This window comes from Camelus bactrianus, chromosome 14 (genome assembly GCF_048773025.1).
Source record: "Camelus bactrianus isolate YW-2024 breed Bactrian camel chromosome 14, ASM4877302v1, whole genome shotgun sequence".
Classification (NCBI taxonomy): domain Eukaryota; kingdom Metazoa; phylum Chordata; class Mammalia; order Artiodactyla; family Camelidae; genus Camelus; species Camelus bactrianus.
Genome location: NC_133552.1, coordinates 48,006,310 through 48,032,724, shown reverse-complemented (window position 1 = coordinate 48,032,724; position 26,415 = coordinate 48,006,310). Strand labels below are relative to the sequence as shown.

The following is a 26,415-nucleotide window of genomic DNA, read 5'->3' as shown; positions in this document are numbered from 1 at the left end:
CCACCAGGCGGGCTCCCACTAGCACTGCTGACCAAGAAACTGCCCCCTTGCACCTCCTGCCAGACCCAAAAGGCACACGACCTCAGAAGGGATGCTAGCCAAAGGCAACACGGGAGCAGCAATGAAGGGAGAAGATTTAATGTCACCACAAGCCAAAATGGAGGAGACCAAAAGTATGTAATTCCAGGCTCCAATTCCCACACATTCCTCAGATGATTCTCTTTGGGTATAATAAAAAAGATCCACCAGGGAGCTGAGTAAACTCCTCCACTAGGAGTCTAGCCCAGCCTGATAATCCTGCAAGCATTTCCACAAAGGTGTCAACGTCCCAAGGAGCCTCCAGCATGACCTTGCTTTGTTAATGGTTCTCATCCTCCTACTCCTTTCTTAGCCGGGCAGCCTCTGAAAGGACTTGGCAGCGCTCCATTGACAAAGTTCTGGCTCTGTATTTTAAAGGCAGTCTTTTTTTTCAATTAAAGCATAGTTGATTTACAATATTGTGTTAGTTTCAGATGTACAGCAAAGTAATAGTTATATTTTTTTCAGATTATTTTCCATCATAGGTTATTTTAAGTTATCCAATGTAGTTCCCTGCATTGTACAGCAAATCCCTGTTGCTTATCTATTTTGTGTATAATAGTTTGTGTTTGTTAATCCCATATTCCTAATTTACCCCCACCCTCCTCCCCTTTAGTAACGATAGGTTTTGTTTCCTATGCCTATGAATCTGTTTCTGTTTCATATATAGATTTATTTGTATTATTTTTTAGATTCCACATATAAGTGATATCATATGATATTTGTCTGTCTGTCTGACTTACTTTACTTGGTATGATAATCTCCAGATCCATTCATGTTGCTACAAATGGCAGTATTTCATTCCTTTTTAGGGCTGAGTAATATTCCACTGTATTTATACACCAGATCTTCTTTATCCACTGTTGATAGCACTTGAATTGCTTCCATGTCTTGGCTACTGTAAGTAGTGTTGCTAAGAACACTGGGGTGCATGTATCTTTTCAAATTGGAGTCTTCTCTGGATATATGCCCAGGAGTGGGCTTGCTGAATCACATCATGACTCCATTTTTAGTTTTTTAATGAACTTCCACATTGTTTTCCATAATGGCTGTACCAATTTACATTCTCACTAACAGGGTAAGAGGGTTCTCTTTTTTCACACCCTTTCCAGCATTTATTACTCATAAATTTTTTGATGAAGGGCATTCTAACTGGTGTGAGGTGATACTTCATTAGTTTTGACTTGCCTTTCTCTAATAATTAGTGATGTTGAGCATCCTCTCATGTGTTAAAGGCAGTCTCTTATTCTTTAAAGTCAAATCTATTATATTTTCTCCTGAACTAGAAAGCTACTGATATTCCATTAGTTTTAACTCAGATTCCCACTCAGTGTCAGAGGTGTCTGAGGGCTCTACACCGACATCACAGTTAATGGCATTGACATTGCTGGGGCTCAGGACAGCAACAGGAGTGGAGTGAGAGAAAAGACTGTGGGCTCTGTAGGGTCATCCCTGCTAGAAGAAACATGGGCAGGGAGGGGACCCTGACTTTTTAATTTTGTATCTAACACATTCGTCCTAGGTGATTCCTGATTTTCCTCTAGTTCCACGTCTTCAACTATCATCTGAAGGTAGCCAAGTATATATTCTCAGCATAGATTTCTCCCTTAAAATGCCAGAATCATATACCCACCTGCTTACTTGACATATACATTTGGATGTCTAACAGGCAGGACAAACTTAAAACGAGCAATAGCAAAGTCTTGATCACGCCAACACCCTCTCCTAACCTGTTCCTCTTCTAGTCATCCCCATCTCAGTTCATGGCTGCTCCATTCCACTAGTTGCCCAGTCCCCCCAGATTTAGAGTATTTCTTGACTTCTTTCTCATTCTCAAATTTTACATCCAAACCATCAAGAAATCTTGTCAACTCTATCATGGAAAGATATCCAGAATTTGACCAATGCTCACCTCCTGGTGCAAGCTACCATTTCTTTTCACAGGACCAATTTCAGGAACCTCTTAACTGGTCTCTCTCATTCAAATGTTTCCTCCCCTACTCAACCTTGACATTGTTTTCACTTATCAAAATTAAACTTTTATCACATAAGTCCTTGCTGATCAAAACTGTCCTGCGGTTTTGCATCTCAGAGTAAAATCTGACATTTTTATTATGATTCACAAGGCTCTCCTTGATATGGTCCTCTATTTTCTCACCCACTTCCTACCCTACCTTTTCCTCTCTCTCTCTCATCCCACTCCAGATACACTGGTCTCCTTGCTTTTTCTTGTACATACCTAACTTGAGGTTCTTTGTCTATTGCTATTACATCCTTCTGAAAGGCCCATCTCCAAATTATAACCTGTAACTTCTCTTACTTCTTTTAGGACCTTCCCTGGCCCCTACATAAAACAGCCTTCTCATCGAGTAACTTTGTACTCTCTCATTATGCTTTATTTTCCATTGTCCTGCTTGCCTCCATATTTTTTGCTTATGTGTTTATTTTCTGTTGCTTCCCACCAGACCGTACTTAATGTAAACAAACTCTGTTTATTTGGTTCACTGCTACATCCCAGCACTTATGATAACGCCCATGCACATAAACCCTGACTCCATAATAACTAAATAAAGGGATGCATAAAAAGGGACCTCTGAAGGAACCATGATATTTGAAGATTTAGGAAATAATAATAAGAGAAGCCTATAAAGAAAACTAGGTAGTCTCCAAAGAGGAGACAAATACACCAGAAGGGCTAGTGACACTGAAGCCACAGGAAGTGACTATTTCAAGCAGGAGGAAGTAGTTAGCAAGGTAAAATGTTACAGACAAGTGGCCAGTGAAGTGTGAGGAGAACGGGGAGTGGTAAGGAATCAGGGCCAAGGAAGGAAAAGGTTTCAGAAAAGATGATGATCAGCAATGTTTACGAATTAAGTACGATCAGATGGTCATTGAGTTTGTAAAGCAGAGATTTAATAAGAGTGGTGAAAATGAGAATCTGACTGCAGTGGCCCAATTAGCTGCAAGGAAAGAAGATAATGAGTACAGAGCATTGTGTGGAGTAGGATGTATTTGGGGGCATTTTTTTTCAGACAGAAGAGTTTACTCCATTTTTGTACACAGATGAGCATAATCCTGTAGACAAAGAAAACTGCTCATGCAGTAAAAAGAGAGAATTGCAGAAGTAATATTTTGATTATTGGATTCCATTTCATCTTGATTACTCAAAGACATTATTCCTGTCCTTGTTTGAAGACCATACTCTTAATTCATGAAAAATTCAAAATAATGCCACCCAAGTCTGCCACCCCTGCTTTTAATCTTCCTTTTCTCCTTTTACAATATGTGAATAATTGTAAATCCTGTATACAGTTAGACAAGATTGATATATAACCCAGCTTCACACTAAGTATATATACTAAGCATGCTGATATTTTCAACTACATTTCATTGAAAAGCAATGCTGTTTCAACATGGCTGGACCTAGAGCTGATCATACTAAGTGAAATAAGTCAGAGAAAGACAAGTATCATATGATATTACTTATATGTGGGATCTGAAAAAAGATACAAATGAACTTATTTACAAAACAGAAACAGACTCACAGACATAGAAAACAAATTTATGATTACCAAAGGGGAAAGGGGGACAGAAATAAATTAGGAGTATGGGATTAACAGATATAGACTACATAAAATCATTAAACAACAAGGACCTACTGTGTAGCGCAGGAAACTATATTCAATATCTTGTAATATGGAAAAGAATCTGAAAAAGAATATATATACATAAAACTGAATCACTATGCTGTACACCAGAAACTAATACAACATTGTAAATGAATGATACTTCAATTTAAGAAAAAGGAATTGCTGCTTAAGACAACTTCATTGATTTGCTTATCTGCTAAAAGGTCATGGTTGTGAAACAGCAATCTAGAGTCTGACAACAGAAAGTTGTTGAATGGCTGATGTGGAGTTGAGGGCAAAAATCTCTGGAAATGAGCAGATCAAGGATTTGAGAGACCAGGGTGATGGAAATACACTCAGTAGAGGCATACTGAAATCACTGATTTTGGCAGGATTAATGTCAACACAAGAGAAGCAGTGAGCCAAGTGCGAAATCTGAAAGAACTGAGGTGATGTGGTCCAAACGTCTGGATGGCTGCCACAGAGAGCCACCTGTCTATCAGGCTTCCGTGGAGTTGGGCATCCTTACTCTGTATACCACCCCTGGGGGATCCCAACAGCTCCCACCACTTTAATGATCAGTTTTATGTTAATGGCTCACAAAAATACATTTCTGGTTTTGCCGTCCTCTGAACCCCAGACTCACATAGACAGCTACTTATATGACATTTTCACTGACTCTCCCACAAGCCCCCAAATTAAATACACCCCAAATTAAAGGAATCTCTTATTCCTTCCTAATGAAGAAATAAAGGAATCTTGACACCAATCTCAAGTTCTCTCTCTCTCATCCCACACATCAAAAAGATCCCAAATTGCTGTTGAATTTAGCCCCACTTCTCTACATTCTTCTGTCCCAACTTTACTTCAGGAGCCCATCCTTTCTTGCCTGGGTCTCTGCAGCAACTTCCTCATGGGTACCCCTGTCTCCTCTCTTCCTTCTGGTTTCCATGGCAAAGATTAATAGAGTGGGAAACAGTTAGGAGAGTCCACTTATCGGACCTTTCTTCTTGTTATTATTCTTGCTGCCCTATTTTTTCATATTTCCAATTTAAGAGAAATGCCCCATTTTATGAAGCTTGGGGAAAGCAGGATGTACTTCTCACCACAACAAATGAAAGAGGACAGATTTTTTTCTTGCGGTCTTCCATTACCTAAGGCAGGCGTAAGCAGTGTAAGGTAGGCGGGTTTGATACGCATGCTCAGGGCTTTGAATATGCTGTAAATAATGTGAAGGGACAGTTAGCTGTGGCATGTCACAACAGCACTGTCCAGGGGCTGGAGTGTCAGTGGGACCAGAGGGGAAAATGGTACTTTTCTCAGGAGGGCCAGTGCTGGTGGTGACATCTTCAACAGATTGTTATGATACATCACCTTGGCTGTGGCCCCAGCTAACCAGACCCCACTGGTTTCCCATGCATTTTCTGAATCTGGTTTGCCAATATCTGGTCAATTCTACAAGTATTCCCAAACCTGTAGGAAATATTCTCTTCTGCTTGAGCTAGCCAGTCATTTTCTATTGCTTCCCGTGAAAATTCTGACCAACACAGACAAGTCAGGAGGTTGCTGCAATAATTTAGGATAAAAGAGGATGGCAGCCTGACTTAAGGTAGGGGTATCATGAGAGAGGAGAGAGGAGGGTGGAAAAAGAATTAGCAGTTAAAATTCATAAGAATTTGTTGAATAGTGAGAGAAAGAGAAGAAAGAGAGTCACAGGGGATGATTTTTAGCCGAGGTAAATGAGGTGTTTCTAGTACTTCCAAATACAACAAAGAATAGAGAAATAACAATAATAAAGGAGTCAGGCAGATGAGGAATGGAGCACCTTTGTGGTGATGGGAGTAATTATCTTTTTATAACAGTTGAGTGTGAGACTTTGAGATGACGTTGTGGGAGACATAGAGTAGACAGATGGATAGATGTATGAATCTGTGGGAAAATGTCAAGGATAAAGATAGAGAATTGAAGTCATCAGGAACTGAAATCATGAGAGGAAATGAGATCACTCTGGTAGAGTTCACAGCATGAGAACAGTGGGTCGAGGATGGACATCTGGAGAATACCATAATTTAAGAGATGAGCTTAGGAAAAAAGCCTAGAAAATAAATCACATCGTTTTCGACCACAATTCCTTTCTTGATGAGACGGCATGACTCCAATTACTCTTTCTAGTTTCCTTGGACACGTAGAGCCCCTGGAAAATCATTTTCTTATCTTTGGCAGCTCCTTCTCAATGAGTAACGATTTCAAATAATTATTACCTGCCTGAAGTTTCTAACCCAAGATCCAGGCCCTCTGTTCTTTGCTGGCAACCTCTACCTGCAAGGCTTGAAATACAACATACCCCTCTCCATTGTAAACAATTATTTCAGAGGACAAATCTTTAAAAGCAACACAAAGAAGGGACTAGCTCTCTGTCACTAATACTTCCACATCGACCTCTTATGTATGAGGGCTTTCTCCATTTCCCCCTAAAACCACCCTAAGTGTACAGGTTCTAAAGAAGCAGAGCCTTATTCCAGCCATCCAATTAGGAGCTACTTAACCAAAAAGGGACTCTACCAGCTCCTCCCATGCCTTTAACCTTATTTTTGATCTTTGCTGACTCATATCAAACCAATACTGCTGGTTAAAGATGCAGACTCTGTCAACATGAAAAAAGAAATTGCATACAGTTATCAAATCATCTGTCTTTCTCTTAGTTTCCACTGGCCTCCTCAGATTTAAATGTTGCTACCACACAGCTAAGAGGTGATAAGACGAATCTATGTTCCATTCCTCCATCTTCCCCTTGTCTTGGGGTGGAGGGAGGATGAAGAAAGGGTTGCGATTAACTTTATGTGTCAAATTGACTAGACTAAGAAATATCCAAATAGCTAGTAAAACATTATTTCTGGATGTGTCTGCGAGAGTGTTTCCAGAAGAAATTAGCATCTGAATCAGTAGACTGAGTGAAGAAGGTTGCTCTCACCAGTGCAAGTGGGCACCATCCAGTCTGTTAAGAGCCTGAACAGAACACAAAAGCAGAGGAAGGGCAAATTGATTTCTTGCATGAGCTGGGTCATCCACTGTCTCCTGCCATAAGACATCCGCGCTCCTGATTCTTAGGCCTTTGGGTTTGGGCTGGAACTATACCACTGGCTCTCCTGGGCCTCCAGCTTGCAGATGGCAGACCTTAGGACTTCTTCTTCTCCATAATTGGCTCACTGGCTCATGTGAGCCATTCTCTAACAATAAGTCTCTTTCTATATATATACACCTCATGGTTCTGTTTCTCTGGTGAACCCTGACTAATATGAGGCCCAAGATAGGACAGGGAATTCCTAACCAATGTAACAGGAAAAAATGAAAAAGAAAATAATAAGCCAAGTATAAATTCATAGGACTATGCTGAGATTTAGATGAAGCAAACATATGTGAGAATATCAAGTTCAGAGTATTCAGAGATTAAAATAAAGGTTCAAGTCACAGAGGTAATAAGAGTTTAGGTTAGAAACAAGAATACTGGAAGTGAGAGGAGTCCTGGGGGTTGTTAAAAACTAGGAAAATGTTTGTAATTTATATAAAGATGTAGGGTAAAGCTTAAAAGTCAAGGGCATGAGAAATCGCATCAATGACACTCCGAGCAACATAGAAAGAAGAGAAAGCAAAAAGAATGAGCGAAAGCAGTTTGAAAGTTATATTTTAAAAAAGCAATGAAGAAGGCCTTTAAGAAAGTAAACAAAGAAAAGAAACTAAGTTTACATCATCTGACACAACTGAAGGGATGGAATGAGTTAGGAACTGAAATAGGTCCACTGATTGGACTATTGGCAAGCCATTTATGTCCTTGTCAATATCTGTGTCTGTACAGTGATGAGGATGGAAAGCAGAAATCAGTGGGTTGTCAAGTAGACGGGAAAAAATGGCAGAGATCAAGCAAACATTATATTTTCAACAACCGTAGCTGTAAAGAGAAAAATAATAAAATGATAGCTAGAAGGAGGCAGAAGGAGATAGAAGAAGATAGAAGTTAAGCTTTTTTTTTTTTCTTTTCAGAAAGAGATTTGAGCATTGAGCATGTTTTCCTGTTATGTGCCAAATATGAAATCCAATTTGAATTGCTTAAACAACAAAGGGAATTTACTGGCTCTTTAAAGTAAAATGATCCAGAAGGAGAGTCAGCTTTAAGAATGGTTTGATAAGTTTCTGCTTCTCTAGTGAAAACTGGTCACTAGCGTCCACAGTGGGATCAGCTTCCTTGAGACCTCATGGCTTCCCCAGTTAGAATTTGTTGGTGAGAGAAGGGAAAAGGAGGTGACAGATGCTGGGAGAAAACCAGAAAGTGACTCCATTACAGTCCACACCTTTGGTTACAACAACTGACATCCAAACATACCTTTGATCCCACATACACACTTTCAAAAATACCGGTGCCAATGTGAAATATATTCCCTGCTTCCCCAAATGGAGTGAACTCAATAAACCTTTCCCATGACCTCATCTAGGCCAAGTCCACGGTCTCTGTGACAGGTGCAGCCTTTTCCAGGAGGAATGGCTCCAGTACCTACAGCTAACTGAGAAGTCCAGCACACAACACCCAGCAGCTACTAGTGGAAAGGAAACAGGATCATCATAATAAAACCTCCCACCTGGGGAAAAGGAGAATTGAAGTCAAGCACTCTCTTTAAATGGCACAGTTCCTAGGACAGTTTTCTGGGGAGAGTTTCCCTGTCCATTTCCCTCCATTGCTACATCAGTGATGGACACTGGAGTGGCTGCCTTATCTGAGAGCTGACTATTTTAGCAGTCAACTTTCTGACAGTGTGAATTTGGGGGTCTATGAATAGATTGGGGGGTGAGCGGATACAGGCTATTTTTAGCCAGGCTGGGTTGGGTTTTTGGCAAAACAGCTCTCTCAGGAAATGAGAAGGACTCTTAATCTATTTGTTTCTAGCCCAGATCAGGGTTAGTAGTTAAAGCCACAGATGTTATCTGGTAAGAGCTGTTAAACCCTGACCTGGGCCTAGAAGTTTCTGTTTCCTAGTAGCCCAGCTTTAGTTTCTCCCATTCGCTTAGCCCTCAGTATAATAGTTTCTACCCAAAATCTTAAGACTGACAAGGCAAATATAAGGGGTCCCTTACCCCCTAGGGGGAAACTAGAGAAGGTTCAACAGAGGAACTGGGAAGAAGATCGGTAAACAGGCCCCTCCTGTACTCTGACTGTACCTCTTCTGAGTCCTCTCTCTCCCGGCTTCTGCTTATATTTACCTCAGTTTGTGGCCAGGAATTTAGTCCTTCTGACCCTATGAGAAACCAGATAACCAGATTTCAAGTCATGTTTGATAACAGTCTGAAAGCAGAAGACATTCCTTAACAAAATATCTCCTTTCAACTTCCAGGAGGCCTGATTTCAAAAGAAGCGTTATCTCTTTATCTTAAGACATTATGGAACACTAAACATAGACAACATACTTTAGCACTGATTTTTCTTACATGATTCTTATCCCAGAATTCAACAGGCCATAGTTTAAAAAAAAACAAAAAAACAAAAAACTCCTTTGTCACCACAAATAAGAAAAGTTCACTTTCCAGCACAAGACAGAGCAATTCACCACCCCTTCCTTCTTTGGTTCAGCAAGTTCTACATTTTTATTCACAACATCTTATTTTCTATTGTCGAGTTCAACGTCAGTCTAGTTCAGTAAGACTCATTATGTGGCAACAATAAAGGTGAGTTTGCTTTGCAGGGTTTTGGTTTTGGTTTTTGGCTTTGGTTTTTGTTTGTTTATCTCATGCATTTGAAAAAATCCAGAGACAGGACAGTCCTCAGTTAATTTTTGATCCAGGCTCCATTTCTCTGGCTCTCTCTCAGATCTGCTCATCTCTGTGCAGGAACATCATCCCCTGGGTGGTTTCCCTTCTAATAACAAAAGCTAGGCAGGCTTAACATCTGCCCACCACAGAGACATGGAATTCCCACAACACTCTCTGGAATTTGAAGGATCTGTAATTGTCATGTGTCTACTACTGAACCAATCCCTAGGTCCATGTGGATAACACGGGCTGAATAATCAGTACTCAGGGAATTCTTCAGAACTGAATTATCCACTCAAGAGCCACATGGATTTGCAAAATCAGAAATTAGCAGCTTTGAAAGTTGCAGTAAAACAATACATCTGGGGAACAATTAAGCAATGCCCCTATAATACTCAAGAAGGGGAAATGGACGTAGTAAAGCAGGAATTATTCAAAGGAAGACGAGCCTCTCATTGAAAGAAGAGATAAACCAGAAGTGAAGTGGAAGAGCTTATCTGCAGGTAGCAGAAAGATATCACATATGGCAACATATTAATTAATTAATTAACAATCCAGACTGTATTTTACACTAACCATCACCACTGACAGCCTGCATTTCCAAAGTCAACCTGCCTTGCCTGGAAACAAAGTTCTCTTGAATTTTATTTCAATTAAAAATTTTATTGAGATAATTGTACAACCATATGAAGTTAAATAAGTAAACAAATAACACAAAGTGGTGAAGTCTACACTTTAACCAGTTTCTCCAACAGTAATTTTTTTTTCAGTACAGTGGCATATGGTAGCCAGGATATGTACGTTAATACAATCCACCACTTCTCTTGGATTTCAAAACCAACTGAAAACAATAGAATTGATTCATAATATAGAAGAGAAAAGCCTAAAGTTCAACTGAGGAATGGTTTGTCTGATGGCCTCTTTGCTTTTGAGGAAAAACAGTCATTTCAGATAATGATGTATGTGGGAAAAAATGGGAGGAAGAAGTTTGCAGTGAAACTTATTGAGAAATGCCAGGATTTTTCAAGAAAATACTTGCCTACATAGCAATCCATATTTAAACACTAATGATATTTTATTTGAAGAATGTGTATCTGTTGTGCTTTCTAGTAACGAGCCTGACAATATGATAAAAGCAACGATGACAGCATTTCAGAGTGGGCTGGCTTTAAGTCAAGGTGATTAAAAGAGTATTTCTAAGTTTCCATGATGTATAGTTACTTACGGTTACTATGCTCTGCTTAAAATTTCTTTAACTATGTATTCCAAATTCATCAAAAATAGTACTGTATTTTAGAGTGAAATAAATACAAAGAGTGAGAAACAAAAACTCTACCATGAATGAGATTCAGCAAACCAATCTTTAAAAAAAAAAGTGACAAGTGACATTTTTCACCAAATGTAGAAGTAGGATTCTGCAGAAAATTTTGCTCTTCTTTACCAAAGGATCTGAATACACCTATAGAAATGTACATTCTGGGGTCTAACAGAATTTTTAAATAAAATATTATTTTTAAATGGCACATGGAGCAAAAGAAATCAAAACTCCTTACCAATTCTATAGTCTTCTAATTTTATATCTTAAAGCCATTTCTAAATTAATTTTATTCAGCTGAAGTATTTATTGAGACCTATCCTATGACTGGCACTATCCCTGAATCCTGGGAACCTACTGGAATGCAAAGTAGACATAGTTCCTCCATTCTTCAGCTTACATTATATGTAGGAAGAAAGGGAAAAGTTTTAGAGGAAAACAAACATTTTTCTCCCCAAACTTTCTCATATCTGAAAGAACACTTGAGCAGAACACCTGGGTTCACATGGCTCTTTAAGGCAGGTTATCATTGCCTTAAACCGCACTCCTCAGGATTTTGGTGATTTAAACGAAGCCTTAGAGTGTCGCCTCGAAGTGGCAGTTTCAGTTGAACCCATGAAGTACTCTGCTTTCCCCACATCTGTTTCTCTTAATATTGAGCCAAGGGTGACAGTCACACTTTTCCTGTAGTTTCCTTCCCAAAATCATTTAGGAATATAGCAAATTTAATTGAAGGTGGGAGAAGATATATAAGAGGATTTGCATTCAAGCAAGGCATCCATTCAAACTAAATACTGCAGCAGGGAGGGTGTAGCTCAGTGGTGGAGCATGTGCTTAGCACGCATGTGGTCTGGGCTCAATCCCCAGTAACTTCGTTACATAAGTAAACAAACCTAATTACCTCCCCTTAAACAAATCCAACTTTTAAATTTTTATTTATTTTTATTAAATAAACAAACCTAATTACCTCCCCCCAAACAACAACAAAATTTTTTTAAAAAAGACAAACTAAATACTGAAGCCTCTGGCTACCCAAATAGCTATGATTTGTTTTTTTCCCATGGATCATTTTATCCAATTTAGGACTCCGCCTAAACCATCTCTCTGGCCTTTCCTTCCTCACGTGGCCCTTTCTCTTCTCCGTCCATCCCTTCAGTGTAACCCCTGATGCGCCTGACTCTCTTCAGCCTCTTGTCCAAATGTAGTTATAAGCCTACCTTTGCATAATCCAAATTCATCAAATTCTGTATCATCCTGTTCCTCTGGAATGTGATTATAGCTTTAAATAGCAGATCTGTCCCTTCATTATTACATCATGAGATATTGCTATTGCAGGTCTGTAGTTGACATAAAAACAGTTGCTTCAGTATACTTCTGGGTGAAACAAGTGGAAAATGCATGTCCTAGTACCAGAGAGGAATTTGGGGACGGGGGGCAGGGGCAGTGGACGGCAGAAGTCACCCCCTGGACAAAAGAGTTCAAAAGAAACAAATGCAAGACATCACAAGACAGTAAAATCAGTTAAAATTTGCCCTCACCATGACCCCGCCACTCCACTGGGCTTTTGGACATGGTGTGCCTCCAACGGGAAGCGGGAATAGAAAAGCCTCAGTCACTCTGGCGGGCAGCCCCTCAGAATGTAGGACGTGAAGCCATGAGAGCCTGGCACGGCCTCAGAAGAAAACAGGTGTGGCGCGGAGAGAGGTGATAGTAAGGCACGTGGCTAAGTTAGGATTGGGCTTGATTGCAAGTAACTGGAAATCGAACAAACAAGGACCAAAGGAAGGGTGAATGTCTCTCAAATAACAAGAATCTCGCTGCCCTAGGAATCAGGATGCTTGAATTTTTCTGTTCTGCTATTTTTAGCATATGATTCCCATCCTCATGTCACATGACAGCTGCTAAACCTCTGGCACTGCAGACAAGAAAAAAGAAGGGTGCAAAGGGAAGAGTGAAATCCCCTTCCTTCAAGGTTCGCCTTTTTCATCGGTAAGAAAAGGAGGGAAGTCCTCTCTCAGAATTTCCTTCCTTATCTACTTGCCTAGAACTATGTTGCATCCTTACTCTGGCTTACAGGAGATGGGATCTTGAGTGTATTTTTTTCTCTCTTGATTTTATAGAAGTCATGGGGGAAGGAGTTTATAACAGGGGTGGAGAGAGTCAACCCACTTGCACAACTGGAGAGGAGATGAATAGGAACCCCTCACGACTTCCAAGACCCAAGGAAAGAGAAACACAGTGAAACAGTAAGTTGCTCATCAGAAAGGTGCATTCACCTCAGGGACTCACATGTTCACTCAGGAACAGTAACTTTAAAATATCAGTGACATCAAGTGAGATGAAAGGTATTTCCCGCTGAAGCCACTTGAGAAGTCCCCAGTGTTGATATGGCATCTAGCAAATAGTGACATATAGGTATATATGTGTCAGGTGTGCATGTGTGTGTCTGTGTCTGGGTGTGTGTATGTGTGTGTACAGAAGGCAGTCGGAGATGAGGACAAGGGGGAGGAGAGAGAGGAGGAGAAGTAGTTGTCACCCGAAGATAAAAACCCTTGTTCAGGGACAAGAGAGCCTGGAACTGCATTTCAAATACCTCCAGAAGTATTAGAAAATAAGAGCATGAAGCTGGGCTATATTCCATACAACAAGTTAATCTGGAGAACACAAAAGAATTAATGGATTATGGTTTTACATAAATAATTGTATAAGCTTTGACCTACAGCAAACTTGGCCATACATTTGTTGGTTAAGTAACTTCATTTAAAATCTTTTTTTTAAATGAAAGGATAGGTTCTAAAAATATTTTCCAGAAAATTTCAGACAAATGCAGAAAAATACTGGTGGGCATGGGTTGCTAGCATATATTAATAATGTTCTGATAATGGACTACCAAGAAGTGTGAAAGTTGCCCCTGTTTCAAATATTTAATCTGGGTGCCAAAACAAAATTAATCAAAGTAGAGATAAATTGTGTTGTATTAAGATGTAAGATTTCTGATGTTAGTTTCTGCTTTTGAAAGAACACCAATAGTATTCTCACCATGCTAAACATATATATATATTTTTTACAGGAGAAACTGTTCCAATTTTTCTTAGGTTCCAATATTTCAAAAGCTCTAAATTTGATCTTGACTATTGGCACTTTCATAATGCTAACACTCTTTTCAATAAAGACATGCAGACAATAGTGGATCAGGACATATTAACAATGAAGTTCCACATGAATATTTTGGAGATTTGTCACTCATAGTAAGAAAACTGGAGGAAAAATAGTCATGGATGGAATTAATTGGTTTTTGAACCTACTCTATCTGGTAAAGGAAGAAACTTATTTGGGTTAGTACCTGAATTATCTAGATCTTTCAAAAGAAAAAAAAAAAAGACAACTAATTTCCCTTGATTCAGTTGAAAAATAAAAACATTACATGAGAATATCTCATTTGAGTAATTTTCAAAAGTATCCTTCTCAATAATTTATTATTAATTATAAATAATGTTCATAAATCTAAAAACTCCACTTAAGGAACTATCCTATAATGCTGGTAGTTTCATTTACAAACACACTTACTGTGGTGGGGTTTTTTATTTATTTATTTATTAAACATATATTAACTGAAGACAAAAGACCTGGCACTGTTGTTCTATGGATCAGGAACACAGTGGTAAATAAAGCCAAAAAGTTTGTCCTGGTGGAACTCCTTCTAGATGGGGGTAGGAGCAACAGACATCAACACACACATACAAACATAGACATATCAAATGCGTTCAATGGGAACAGATACTATAGAAAACAAAAAAAGGACATAGGTAAATGAAGCTGGGGAAATTATGTGAGTGGGCTGAAATTTTAGTGTTGACAGAAATATAAGAGAAGGTGAAGTTCAAGTAAAGGCCATGGAAGCTTTCTGGGGAAAAGCACACCTGGCAGAAGGCAAGCCGGGAAGGCCCGCGGTGCAGTGAGACCGGCAGGGAAGAGGCCACCAGGGCCAGAGTCGGATGAGGAAGAGACGGAGTGGTAGGAGGTGAACTCAGAGAGGTGTCGGGACACCAGACCGCTAGAGTCGTGTGAGCCCTCATTAGGACTTGGACTTGAAATTACAAATCTGGCTACAACAAACTCCTCAAATGAAATGAACAGTACACTAAGGCAGACTTAATATTTTTTTCAGGATGATGGGCTACAATACTGATATTAAAACTATGTGTATGAATATTTCCTAATGACATTGGAAAACCTCTTGGTAGAATGCTAAGTGAATGAAGCTGTCTACATTGTAAAAGTCAGCTGATTTTAAATATCTTTAAAAAAAAAGGCTAGAGAAAATCATGGAAGGAAATGTGTTAACATGTGAAACGGCAAATAATAAGATTACGGATGTTTTGTTTTCGTTAGCTTTTGTTTTTTCCCAACTTTTCTTCAACATGCACATAGAACTTTCATAACCAGAAAAGAATTTCAGTTAATTTTTTTTTAATTGGATGAATTTTTTTAAAAAAAGGTGAGACCCTGAGGTAACCAGCTCTACGCAGCCATGTCTCCAGAAAAGCTACAGCTGTGGGCCCAGTTTTAGCAGCTCTGGCCTCACTCTCCTTGTATCATGAGTTGTCACATTTTTCCTAGTGACTGTCTATGCTGCTATTTTAATTATGTGGAGAAATAGCTGAGGAAAAAAAAAGGAACAAAAAACAAAACTGGAACCAAGTTCTTGGCAAAGACTAGCTATTTAGTGCCGGAGGCAAGCACAGACTGAACTCTGAGGCAGGATCTGAGGTAACTTTCCTCATGGTTCAAAGAATGCAAAATTCCTGGCAGAGAGCTGCTTGTTTTTCTAAATTGAATGAATTTGTTGCAAGAGATGGTATAGATTCTCTCATAGACCCAAGGAGGAGGCTTCAAATGAGATCTGTACCTGCTGATCTGCTAGGTGCAATTGTGCAACAGAGCCAGCCACTCTGCTTCAGTTCTTCTTTATTCCTGGAATGACAGGGGTGGGGAAAGGGACAGCAGGTGATGGGAAAGCATTAAGCAACCCACCTGCAGACATTGCTTAAATCCAGGTTAGGTTCACAGCACCTCAAGCGCCATTTGGCAACAGATCTTGTTAGCAAACCCTCTCAAAACGTAGGAAGGAGTGGAGGTGAAGAAAAGTGTAAGCATGTTTTCAAAGAATACAAGATTTGATGAAGTCTAGTTAGGAAAACAAAATAAAAGATCGAAAAATAAAATAAAATAAAAAACCTGTGGAGACACAGGTTTATATGCTATCACATCAGCAATGTATACATTACACCGGACTTGTGATCCAAGGGGGCCTCGGACTAAGGAAGAGCAGAAACAGAGCCAGGAACGTAATATGATGGCAGTTCCCCCAGCATAGTGTCTTTCCAAGGGAACGTGCACACAAACAATGTACATTAAATGTAATTCTCTACTTCACCTCATACAAACAGATGCAAAGTTGAAGTCTGTTGATCTCCTTCCATTTTCCTGGCAGCCACAAATTCAGAGCTGTAGTACATGCAGAATTCCAGGACATGCAGAATCCAAGCAGACACAAGGGATTCCTCCTCTGAAATAGACAGAACTGATGTTTACTTAGGGGACTGAAGGAAATAAATGAGTTCTTAACATACCATCAGTAAGACTAACCATTCAACTTACCAGGTAATAAGTGAACTTCTACAAACCCCAAAAGTAAAGTCTTCATATGTTTCTGTGGAGATGTGCTTCCTTCTCTGTGCAACACTGAATGAACTAGCACTCAGGAGCTGAAAATCACACACGTGTGTGCACACACACATGCACGCACATGGACTCTGCTCAGCCATCAGCATAGCCAAAGTATCGGTAACACCCATGAAGAATGAATGATGCCCAATTACAAACCGAGTTTTTACACAAGGTTGAGGGTGAGTAAAGAGATAGTTTCCTTTTTCAGCTCTGGAGGAAGCTATAAAAATTAGATTGATAGATACATACATATATATACATGTATATACACATATATGCATATTGATATATACATTCATGCATGCATACATACATTCATTAGCTATTCCCATTGTTGCAAATTAGTGACCTTGAATCTTTCGTGGCCAGAGCTGAGATCTTAACCTCAATGCAATCATAACATTTGTTTGTGCTTATGTATCAGGCCAAGAACAATAAACATTTCTTTTGCAATTCAATTAACCACCACCAGCACCCCACCCATCCCCTCAGTGTTACAACTAAGATCTACTTGGTATAGTCACTTCCGCTATATTCAGGAGAGAATCTCAACCCATGGCATTCCCAAGTATCAAATATGTTTTTCAAGTGGATAAACTGAAGAACAGAGACAAAATTTCTAGTGGTTCTATGTAATAGAAATAGGATACATGATCCCCGCCCTTGACCTCAGATCAAGAATGGGCTTGTGACCTAGACTGAGGTTTCACCCCAATGTCCAAAGTGTTTGGTCCGAGAGGAGGGAAATTCCCCAAACCAGGCAAATCAAAGTACTTTCCTGGGTAATCTGGAGTTTGAGAAGAGAGTAGTTTTTGTTTTTGTTTTTCAACAATTTGATCTCAGAACTATAATTGAGGCCAAAAATTTCATTATCCATTGTTAAATTAATTAAGTAAGGAAGCTATTAGATTTAGGAGGTGCTAATGCTATGGCAGCATGTATAAGTAAACCAAAACCTGAGCCTTTCATGCCACAAGGTTAGGAAATTGAAACCTAAATGTAACTAATCACAAACAGCCAACTAGGCTTTAAGCTCTAGTCAACCAATAATTTTCTCACATTGCTTCTGCCTTTGCTCTACAAAAGCCTGTCCCTGAGCTGCTTTTGGAGAAGCACTTCTAACCACTTCTGGTTTGGCGTTGCCCCATTCCAACTGATTTTTGTTCAGATAAACTCTTAAGATGTTTAACAGACTTCAGCTTATTTTTAGTTGAAGTGTAGTGGATTTACAATATTGTGTTAGTTTCGAGTGTTACAGCGAAGTGATTCAGTTAAATACATATTTTTCAGATTCTATTCCATTACAGGTTATTACAAGATATTGAGTGTAGTTCTCTGAGCTCTGCAGGAAATCCTTGTTGCTTCTCTATTTCGTACATAGTAGTTTCTATCTGTTGATCCCATACTCCTAATTTATCCCTTCCCCATCCCCTTTCCCTCTCGGTAACCATAAGTTGGTTTACTATGTCTGTGAGTCGGTTTCTCTTTCATATGTGCATTATTTTTTAGATTATTGTCTTTTTAACACTGTATTTCTAGCTGTGCTTTCAGGTGGCCCAGGAAAAAAGGGAGAGGTCAAGCCACAGGAGAAGCAGCGATGAGAAGGAGCCGTCCAAAAAGTCCCTCTTTTCCTTCAAGCAGCTCAAGCTGTACCACTTGCAACCAAGACTCCCGAGCAGCAGGGCCAGATACTCTTCAGGAAAGACGGCCAACAACACCTATTGTGTGGATGTTAAACCCAGTACAACTTCAAGGCAGCAAGGGCAATAGAACCTGACTTAGCATCCCTGTTTTCTTGCAGAAGATTTCCCTCCCTCTTCTTCTCACGGTTTAGGAAACATACAAGAGTTTGAGAAAAAAAAAAAGTCAAAGTTTTAGCACACCACCACTGCTCAGCCCAGTTTACCACACAGAAATGCCATCTGCTGAGCAGGCTTCAAAGCAGGTGAAGGCTGACCACACGGCCCTCCTCTCCGTTTTGCTTCCCTATCTTTCTGTCTCTGCTTCATGTCTCATGAAACTTTTATGTCTGAATGTTTAAAAAGTGATTTATGTACGATCCGCTGTAAGCATTTAGCTTGAGTATCAAATACATTTGTCTGCTGATAGATAAAAGAACAAAACTGTCTTCTGTCTCGAGCAAAACTAAAGTGAGGCAAATAGCGGTATACCTAAGAACCAAACTTTTTTTTTTTAACTTGGCCGATCCTCCCTGCTGTGTGCATCTAATGTTTTGCCTCTGAGAATAGAACTTATTAGCAGCCCTAAAGTAAAAAAAAAAAAAAAAAAAAAGACAGGATATTTTCAACAAGGGCCTCCGCTTTGCCAAACATCCCAGAGTTTGTCTCCAAGGACTTGAAAAGAAAGGAAAGAATGAAGAACGGAAACCATAAAGCATGCACTGAGGCTATCATCTAATTACTGAATGAAGGGCACAGTTGTTTTGTCTGATTGCACTAAGCTAGTTATCCACTGCTAGCTTCATTGACAAAAGGGGAATCTACACAAATTATAGGGAAACTCAAGCACTAAAGGAATGTTTTGGTTCAGAGGTTTGCAATGACTATTGGCTTTGGTTTTTGGCAAAAATCTGTCTTTGCCGCATGAACTCGGCTGTGCTGGGTCAGCCTGAAGCGTTCCCAAAAGCCTAGAAGAGGACAGACTTCCTTGTCATCTGTATCCCATCAATAAATTAAAGTGATGTTCTCCAGCTCGTGTTTGTTTCTTGGCAGGGTAATCTACAATCAGAAAAAGAAAAGCCTTTCATTTGTGGACTCCAGCTAAAGGAAGGAAGCCTTTGTATGTGGATTCACTGGAGACCAAAATATTAAAAAGTGGAAGAGGAAAACCACATGCTACAGTTCTCCTTAGCAAGCGGCTCAAAGTTCTGGTTAAATAAATGCTTCAGCTCATTACGCAGAAAAGTCTGACTCTGAGAAGACAATACACTAGTAACAATATTGATACCTCTGAATGTTACAAACATTGACATTTTAACTAATGTTCCATTTTCTCCTACTGTTTCTTACCAGAAACACCTAAAAATTAGATACTTCAAAGAAACTTAAACTGATGACACATTTTAGCACAGTGCTTTCAGATTTGCACTTCACTTAAAAAGGAAGTGAGGAATCCAATGGAATCTGTATAGAGGGTACTATTCATAAGCCAGTGGCTCTCTCCCAAGGCTAGCTGCAGCAGTCAAATCCAGATTAGAGGTGAGAAAAATCACTGTACTGATTATCTGAACTCTCATAATAATGTATAAATTACATTATTACATATAAACTCACATAAATAATTTTAGCATTGAGAAATCTTACTATTTCTCTTGGTTCTTCAGGGGTTAACCTTGCCCTCAGATCAGTTGTGAACATTGGCTCAGATCAGTACATTGATGAGAATAGAACTAGTGTTCAACCGCCTGTAGGAGAGAAAGCACTGGGGTCTCCTGATCCCTTTTACGTCGACCACATTCGTCTTTGGCTTCCTTTTTTATCTTTTTGAAGCAGTCAAGCAAGAAATTCTACTCTAACACCTGTATCCTTTTAAAGAATATGACTTCTGGAGCAAATTTTTAGTACTTTATGACTTCATGTACCAGTGGTTCAGCTCCTTACAAGAGGGCATTAATTTGGTTTTTGTTTTGTGGTGGAGTCACTTACGAAAACCAGCAGCTGATCAAGTACAAGGGGTATGACTGGTGAGAATATTTGATGAAAACTTGAGAGAGGCGTTTCTTTGTACAAAAATGTAGATCTGGCTTCCGTTACTCAGCAGATAACTGAATGTGCACTTACCTAGTTTACTGGAAAGAGGACTAAATCACAAGTCAGGAGATTTTTGTTCCTAATTCTGGCCTTACTGAGTGCTGAGCAATATGCTCTCCAGAGCCAGACTGCCTGGCTTTGAATCTTGGCTCTGCCACTTACCAGCTGTGTCACTGGTGCTAGTCACTTAACCTCTCTGAGCCTCAGCTTCCTCATCTTAAAATCAGAATAAAAACAATATTCATCTCATAGTGTTGTAATATAGATGGCACATACTAGCCACTATATAAGTGTTTGTTCAATAAAATTAATTATTCTGCTACTGACAGCAAAGATCAGATCTCAGCCTGGTAAGGCTCGGTTTTTTGGTTGGTAAATGGAGATAATAATTAGTGTTTTTTTTCATCATAGGTGTCTCCAGTGAGTAAATTATCTTATCTTTTGCCCATCCTGCTTCCAGACACAGGAAATCCAGGCACAGAGCAACAGCACTCAACATGGAATTTAAAGTGTTTGCAACAAAATTCTATCAGGAACTGCTTCAGGCTGTGGACAATTGAGTACTATTTTCCACTGAACAGAGGTTTGTACCTGACTAAGAGAAAGAATTCATTAGAGGACCAAAGAAGTTTTGTCTCTAAATGCCCAGAAGATACATCATTAACAGCATCTCTATGGCAAATCAGGCACATATGAGAATAATGAGCATTTCAAAGAGTCTTTTTTAAAGACTGACATCAGGTCACTATGAGGAGTTTGATCTGTGACTTTAGGCGGATTACTTCTTCTTGGAAAAAAATTACTTTCTAATAAAAGAAATCATTAGTTTAGTTGTTGCTATTGTTGTTTTTAATTACCTTTCATCACAATCCTCTATTAGTCATTTGGACAACAATGACGAGTTTATTCTTCTTAGGAAATCTCCCATAAATAAGAAATAGGCACATTTAATTTTCCTTCTGAATTCATCTTTTTCCTGAACCTCAAGTTTGAAAGAATTCTTAAAACATCTTCCAATTCAATCCATTTGAAACTTGACACTCATGACAGGGTGATGCCCAGTATATGCTCCCCACCCCATCTAGAAATAGCAAACTACTCCATTTCCAGACAGCTCTTATTAAAAATCTCTCATTGCATCAACGGTTAATAATCTGGCAAAAAACAAAAGGTAAAGATACACCTCACACTATACACAACAATATTTTCTGGATCAATGAGTGCATCGCTTTTTATAAATTCAATAAAATCAAAGAAAACTAAAAAGGAAATTTACATTTATCAGATCTTTGGAGAGGTGATGACTTTTTAAGGTTAAAATATAATAGAAACAACAAAAGAAAATAATTAACAAATTTAACTACACAAATATGTGAACTTTTTAGGGAATAACCAAAACTAAAATGATAAGGCATATAGTTAACTGACAAAAAAATATGGATGAGCAATTAATAGAAAAAGAAATACAATCAGTAAATAAATAAAATATTAAAGGTCTCACCAGGAACAAAAAATGCAATATTTTATAATAATTAGATATCACTTTATGCCTAAAAATAACTATTGCCTTTAAAATTATCTACTAATTTTATGTAATAATAATAATTGTTAATTATTGCCTTTAAAATCAGACAATGCAAGGTTCACAAAATATACCCACACAGTGTTGGTGGCAACATAAATTATGCGATCTTTAGGAAAGCAATTTGCCACTGCACAGTAAAAGGAATTATATTCATTATTCTACCAAATAAATCTTCCTTGTGGGAATTTTATTTTATGTAAAAATCCAAGAGAAAAAAAAAGACTCACCTATATTTATATACTTATAAATTTTTAAATTTAAAATGGCAGTATTATTTAAAATGGCAAAATATTAAAAAAAAAAAAAAACACATAGTGTCCAACCATATATCCCCTCAAAAGAATACTTAAAAGCCAATGTAAAAGGCAAGTATGGAACTTACTAAGTGAGTCTTTGCCACTCTTCCAATCATTTCTTAGCGCTGCTTCCTAACATTCTAGAAACCCTCTTTTTTGAAACTCAGTGTTTACATGTCTCTTAAATTCCCCTCCCACCCACTAAAGCAACTCACTCAGGACTGCCCTGTGAAAAACCCTAATTCTTTAGATCTGGGGTGTTACTGGGAAAGCAATCAGATATTATGTGCACAAGCAGTTTATTTCAGGAATCAAAATATTTTCCGCCTGCTGAAATCTCCATATCAATGATTCGTACCACTCAGTCATTCAAGCCAGACTTTTAGGAGTTATCTTCACTCTTACACCTCTCTCCTCTCCCTTAGTCAGTTGGTTAAGATCTGCAGAAGTGAACTAACTTCTCTTCTCTGTCTGGACTATATTCAAATATCAGCAAAATAACATAAAAGAGAAGTCTGTGGAAAAATCAATTTAGTACTAAAATTATACTATTATAAAACTGAAAAATGAGAAATAGAAATAGAATATGCACGCTAAAATATAATTTCCAACATGAAGGAAAGTCCTGAAAAAAAAAAAAAAGATCGTTCATGAAGACAATAAAATAAACAGATCAAAGCGATTAAGGAAAAGAACATAAATATTGACAATAAAGACATCCCAACACAAGGCCAACAGGACTTTCTGAAATAGAAAATCTAGCAGTTGCCTTTCTCTGAGAGAAGCCTGTTTACTCATTCCCATCTGAAAACACTGAGAAATAGAAGTAGGTCAGTGATAAAGAATCCAAAAAAATTTAAAAAAAAATCACCATTATTTTGATAAAGGCTAAGTACGTCACTTATCTGGGCAGCTACACAGACTTGCTGTCTGAATCGCAGTCGTTGGCACACTGACTGATCCACCAGGCAGTGCTGTCAGGGCAGACCACCCCACCTGAGGGGTGGACGGATGGGGGCCTGATCAGGTGCAGCACGATGGAGCGGAGGTGAATGTTGGCTCATTCCCATGAGACAGAGGGATAGTGTTGACTTAATCATCCCCAACCTGCTTTTCCAAAATGATCAATGACCTGTCACTCTAACGCCTCAGGACAGAGTGAGTAAAGAGGTGGACAAAGGCTATGAGTTATACTAATTGAGCACACTTTATAAGAGGGCCAGTGCTCACTCAGTAAAAGGGCTCTCCGAATGTCTAACTGGTGAAATTTTTAGAATTCCTCTGTTGAATGTCTCCCAACCGTCCCCCTTCCGAGTGGGAAAGTTTACAGCAGTCACCCTATTCCGAAAACCATCATTGTGTACTGGATGTGTAAAGCCGAGAGAACTCACCACGTTAGTCTTAGAGTCTCTGAACCAAAAGCATCATTTCTAGACCTGGTGTAGAGAATGCAGCACATCACTAAATGCTCTAGACTTGGCATTTGGTGTCCTCGCTTTGTGGGGCTTTTTGGTTGTTTTCCTTGAGATGAGAATAAATGTACTAGGCACACACACGCACACACACCACACACACAAAGGAGACCGAGTTGAATATTATGTTGAGTGGAAAGACTGTGGGAGATAGTAAGATATGTTCCACTCCCTCTCTCCTTCCAGGCAAAGCAGATGATTGAATTTCTTTCTCCAACATGACTTGCTTACACCAGTAAAATCTGAGCAGAAGTGCCATGTGTTCCTTCCTTGTGGTAGCTCTTAAGGCCAGTATGTCATTTACCACATTCCCCTTTTATGTTTTTGCCTGGGTGATTATGGATGTGTTGAGATGGAGTCTCTAACAGCCTATGTCCCTGAAAGACTTCAGGAAGCAGAGCCCCTCTAACCCAGGGAGAACACATAGTCAGTGAAAGATATACTGTAAAACTGCATTGTGCTGTGTTAAAAGCCACTGAGATCTGGGAGTTGTCTGTTAACTGCAGCACGATCTAGCGCGTTCTGATGTGTGTGCTACTTTCCTGCAAAGATTAGGAATTTGCAGTGGAGGCAGCCCCAGTCACCTGGTCTGATTCAGGGTGCCTTTTTTTCCTTTCAAGTACACTAAAAACCTCTTGATTTTTGCTCACTCCAGTGTTGAACTTAGTATGGATTCTATCTGGTGAGAAAGTATCCACAGATTCTTGTGACCAGGCATTTTCAGCCTTATACCTCCTCAGTGGGTACTGTTTTGTGTTATGAAATGGCTTAGGCATTTTTTTTTAAGTCTCCTAATTAAGTTTTCATCTTGTCTCCACATTTAACTGGAAAAAGTCATCCTTACCAGATTCCTAATCTGAAGCAACTAATTATAATTCTTAAGAATGAGCCCTCAGGGTTCTAATAAAGAACAGTACTATGCAATGTTTCAGGCCTCAAGAAAGTGGTTCTTTCTCCAGTGTCTTTTTCTCAAGTATGTTTTCTCCCTTCTACTCCTCTCAGGAAGATCCAGCTGAATTTTTGGCAGTCTAGCCAGCAGTGACTACTCAGGCCTGAGACTAAGAATATAAAGCCAAAATCTCAGCTGCCTTGTAGTTCAAGAGAAGCAATTAGAAGGGTAGAGGTATGGCCAAAAAATACTTAAAAGGCTTCTAAAGAAACTGTTTTCTCTCTCTTTGAAACATTGCTTCTTGTATCAGTTAGTTATTGCTGTGTAACAAATCATTCTAAAATGTAGACACTTACGGTAATATTATTTATTATTTATTATGAATCTATAAATCAGTTGAACTGTTTGTCGACCTGAGTTTAGCTGTTCTCATTTGGATTCCTCCATATGTTGGTGCTCACCTGAAAGAGCAGGGCAGGGCCAGGTAGTCTATGCTAGCATCAGTGGGATGACTCATTTCTGCTTCATGTGGTCTCTTATCCTTTAGCAAACTACACAGGCTTGTTTTCATGACTTTCCTCAAGAGAGGAAGTAGAATCACTCAAAAACATTTCCAAAACTCTGCTTATATTATGTCTGCTACTGTCCCATTGGTTGAAGAAAGTCACGTGAGCAAGTATGGAATCAGCGTGGGAGAGCACTACCAGAGGGCATAGAGATTGCATGACAAATAGGGACCATTGGTGCCATTAATATATCACACCTCAGCTGATGTGCTTAGGAAAAGCTAAGTCTGCATAAATATCTATATCAGTCTGCACTCTAAGGCCATTCCTGAAACCTGCTCACAAATGTGGTTCTGGCCCCCTAAGTGGTTGACATTTGATGACAACAATTCACAGCCCACTTACTAGGATCTATGCACCTTTGTCCAGGCCCACTTTGCCTCTGTGTGCTCTTGCCAAGAAACCCTGGCTCCCATAAGCCATAAGCCAGAGCCCTGCACATACCCCACACCTAAGATGTCTCTCTATACTCTTGATAAGGCAGCAAAATAGCCCATGGGCAGATTTGTTGTTGTTGTTGTTGTTGTTTTAATTCTGAAATATTTTCCTTGAATCTGTAGAAAACTATCACTTACCTTTCCCAAGCCCCCATAAGCTACAGTTACAGAAGGTCATAGACTGAATGTTTGTGTCCCCCCAAAATTCATTTGTTGATGTGATGATATTAGGAGGAGGGGCTTTTGGGAGGTAATTAGGTTTAGATGTGGTCATGAAGGTGGAGTCCTCATGACGGGATTAGTGCCCTTATAAGAAAAGTAAGAGACACCAGAGCTTCTTCTCTCTGCATGTGAGGATACAGCAAGAAGGCAGCCATCTACAAGTCAGGAATAGGGTCTTCACCACAAATTGAATCTGCTGACACCTTGATCTTGGACTTCCCATCCTCCAGAACTATGAGAAATAAATGTCTGCTGTTTAAGTCTCCCAGTCTATGGTATTTTGTTACAGCACGATGAGCTGACTAATACACAGACCAAAGTCAAATACCATGTGCCTAAAAACAGCAGCAGTAGAAAGCTAGTACAGTATAAACGTCTACAGAGTACTAAGGTCAAAACAATCTACATGCACATTAAAATCAAATGTCCAAAGCTATACCAAAAGCTTCTTTGGGTGTAATTTTTATCAGCAAGTTCTATTCTCTGCTACGTCTAACAATATTTCTGACCTATACACCAAATGCTGGGAACTTCAAAAGGCCTTAATAAATACCATCCCTCTCTCCTGCTGAGGCTATCCAAACCTAATAGAATAAATCTAAAAGGAAGACATACCAGCACTTATGCAAC

General features: G+C 39.2%; 2 long non-coding RNA genes across 3 annotated transcripts in view; one reads left to right on the top strand and one right to left on the bottom strand.

Moving 5' to 3' along the window:
- The window catches only part of LOC123611690 (uncharacterized), a 120,369-nt gene that overhangs the window by 64,347 nt on the left and 29,607 nt on the right, over positions 1 to 26,415 (bottom strand). Inside the window, exons 4-5 of the long non-coding RNA XR_012511742.1 lie at positions 16,256 to 16,387; positions 15,728 to 15,792 (exon numbers count right to left, since the gene is read on the bottom strand). This is a non-coding gene — a long non-coding RNA (uncharacterized LOC123611690). The remainder of the gene's footprint in view (positions 1 to 15,727; positions 15,793 to 16,255; positions 16,388 to 26,415) is intronic.
- LOC123611691 (uncharacterized) lies at positions 10,257 to 21,141 on the top strand. Of its 2 annotated transcripts, XR_006718784.2 has the most exons (4): positions 10,257 to 12,807; positions 12,939 to 13,064; positions 18,088 to 19,766; positions 20,730 to 21,141. It is a non-coding gene; the product is annotated as an uncharacterized LOC123611691 (long non-coding RNA). The 2 variants fall into 2 exon arrangements; XR_012511743.1 differs by having other exon boundaries at positions 18,088 to 21,141.